This window comes from Octopus bimaculoides, chromosome 18, assembly GCF_001194135.2.
Source record: "Octopus bimaculoides isolate UCB-OBI-ISO-001 chromosome 18, ASM119413v2, whole genome shotgun sequence".
Classification (NCBI taxonomy): Eukaryota; Metazoa; Mollusca; class Cephalopoda; order Octopoda; family Octopodidae; genus Octopus; species Octopus bimaculoides.
Window position 1 is genome coordinate 3,325,160 of NC_068998.1, and position 3,329 is coordinate 3,328,488.

Genomic DNA, 3,329 nt, shown 5'->3' on the forward strand with positions numbered 1-3,329 from the left:
ACACACACACACACACACACACAGAAAGATAAATATACATATTGATACAAATGTAAAGATAGGCACAGATATATTTAAATTAGGGTTTGTTTTTCGCCCCACTCCACGATCTTCATCAGCTCCAGTATGTCTATCTTCACTCCACCCGCTCTATCTGATATAGGATCTATGACATACATACATACATACATACATACATACATACATACATACATACATACATACGTACGTACGCGTGCATGTGTATGTGTGCGAATGTATGTATATATATATGTGTGTGTATTTACATGTGTAGGCATGTACTTATGCATGTATGCACGTATGTATGTGTGTACGTATGTATGAGTGTATATATATATATGTGTATATATACATATAGGTGTATGTATATATGTATCGATGTATGTGTGTATATATATACACACACACACACACACACACACACACACACACACACACATATATATATATCCATGTCTGTATGCACAAATATATCTGTACACACACAAACTCACACTTGCACACACACACGCGCGCATACACACACATACACACACACGCGTGTGTGTGTGTACTTTTTTTTTAATATAAAAACATTTATATATTATATCTAAGAGATACAGAGGTACATACTGACGCATGCGCTTCTTATCAGTCTTTGAGATGTCAACTCCAATGTAGATTGAATTTTATTTCCCTGTAATAAATACCACATTTATCTGCCCGTTCCGTCTTCATTTTCTCAGTTGGAGGGCAATCATTTTTAACTCTGTCTTGCTATCATAAATTCGAAATAGTTGCTCAATGGAATCTTGTTTAACAGATTCCTTTTCTAAATTTTATGTGTCACAAGATTGTTTTCAAGCCTCTGTTCATTTCTCTACTGACAAAAAACAAACAAACAAACAAAAAACAACCTTATATCAACGGTTATTATTTTAAATCGATTACAAAATACAATAAAGAAAGACGATGACGTCAGAGACTATGAAGCATGAGATCGTCTGAAAAAAGAATTCAAATTTTATTCTCTCCAGCGTCGTCTTGAGTGCTTCATCATTTGTACAATATGGAAAACATTCCATCGATAATTTCCAAACGGAGCCAGTTCCAAGTTCAGAAGCCACCTAAGGTTACCATCATGTCATTACGCCCTTACAAAAGTCGAGCTCACATTACATAACAACAATGCGAAACACTGCCTACCTTGCCTACCCAGGCGGCTCGTCCCTGAGTTGTAGCCATTATTGGCCCAAGCCATGTCTAACTTAACAGAATCATCTAGAGTAGACTGTCATGTCATGTTTTAAGACATCATAGGGAGTTTTAAGACATCAATTAAGACATCAATTAGGGAGCTGTTGTTTACCGAGATGTATCCAAGTGTTGGTGGTTTGTCTGGTATTTCTTGAAGGAATTTGTCCAGGTAGATTAAATATTATGGGGACATTTCTTTCTTTGAAGTTTCTTTCGGAAAAAATGCTAAATAATGTTGATATAAATAGTGAAAAAAAAATGTTTCGCATTGTTGTTATGTAATGTGAAATTGATTTACTGCACATAAATTTTTACAATTAAATCTTTATGTGGTCACCCAAGGGCCGTAGGACCTCATTTGAGGGTCATTGGGTTAAAAGAACTGACCAACAGGTTTGGTCAGCAAAGAACAGATTTATACATTGAAGTTCATAAGTTTGGGTCACGTTTACATTTCATGTTGTAGTAGTGGTGGTCGTGGTGGCGGCGGCTTTGGTGGGGGGAGGGCCCATTTGAAGTCTTGGGTTTGTCCCTTCGTTAGCGTCAGCAGCAACGAAACTGCTTTCTCGCCATGGCAGATACTTATCTAAACACAGTAAGTTCACTTTATAATATATACATCGAGGGTAATTCAATACACTGGGTGTCGAATCATTTCATTTCACTATATATGATAATAATAATAATAATAATAATAATAATAATAATAATAATAATTATTATTATTAATGTTATTATTATTATTATTATTACAACATGCATACATACATATATTATATTTATTACGCACACACACACACACACATATACTCATATATCCATATCTGCGTGTATGTGTGCATGCATGCGTGTATATTCATGTATTGCACATATGTCAGCATGCATGCATGTACGCATGTATATATGTACATAATCTATGTGTGTATGGGTGTCCGTATGTACTTATGTATGGGCATAAGTGTATGTATGTGTGCATATATATATATATATATGTGTGTGTGTGTGTAGGTATAAACAAAGCCACCCCAGTCAGTAGAGGTGATGATAACACAAGAGATGGTGTAGAGGACGAGACAGCTTTCCCACGCGTCTCCAGTTACATCACACTCTACTCACCTTACATATATATAGATACAACTATGGCTGTGGTGGCGCCGCTGCAGGTGATGCTGCTGCCGCCGATGGTGTTGATGGTGGTGATGATGGTGGTGGTGATGGTGTGGTTATTGTTGTTGTTGTTGTTATCGTCGTCGGCGGTGGCGGTGGTGAAATGGTGAAATGGTGAAATTGATGCTGATTGTGGCAGAGGTGATGGCAATGGAGGTAGAGATGGCGGCGGTGGCCTTGGTGGCGGCGGTGGTAGTGGTATTGATGGTGGCGGCGGCGGCGTCCATATCTCTCAGGACAAGGATGATGAAGATGATGATGGTGATGACAACGACGATCACGACGACACGATGATGATGATGATGATGATGATGATGACGATGATGAAAACGATGATGATGATAATGGTGTTTTTTAACTTTTAAGTTAGAACTGATATAGCAGAATGAGATAACGCACCATTAACCGAATAAATAAATAAATAAATAAATAAATAAATGATGCCGAGAAAAGACGCAGGGTGTGGCGGCGGCGGCGGTGGCGGGGCGTAAGTGATGAGATCATATCTCAGGTATGCTGGGTCACACACAGAGAGGAGACAGGATTTAGACAAATGATCCGCTGTTAGTTGTGTAATGTATTGTAAACTTATACATCGGGGAACAGATGTTCACCAAACTATGATACTGTGTCGATATGTGTGTGTATGTATATATATATATATGTATGTATGTATGTATGTATGTATGTATGTATGTATGTATGTATGTATGTATGCATGTATCTATCAATCTATCTATCTATCTATCTATCTATGTATCTATCTATCTACCTATCTATCTATCTTTCTATGTATCTATGCATATATGTTAATAAGCGAACGCGCGCGAGTATGCATGCATATATATATACATACATACATACATACACACACACACATATATATATATATATATATATATATA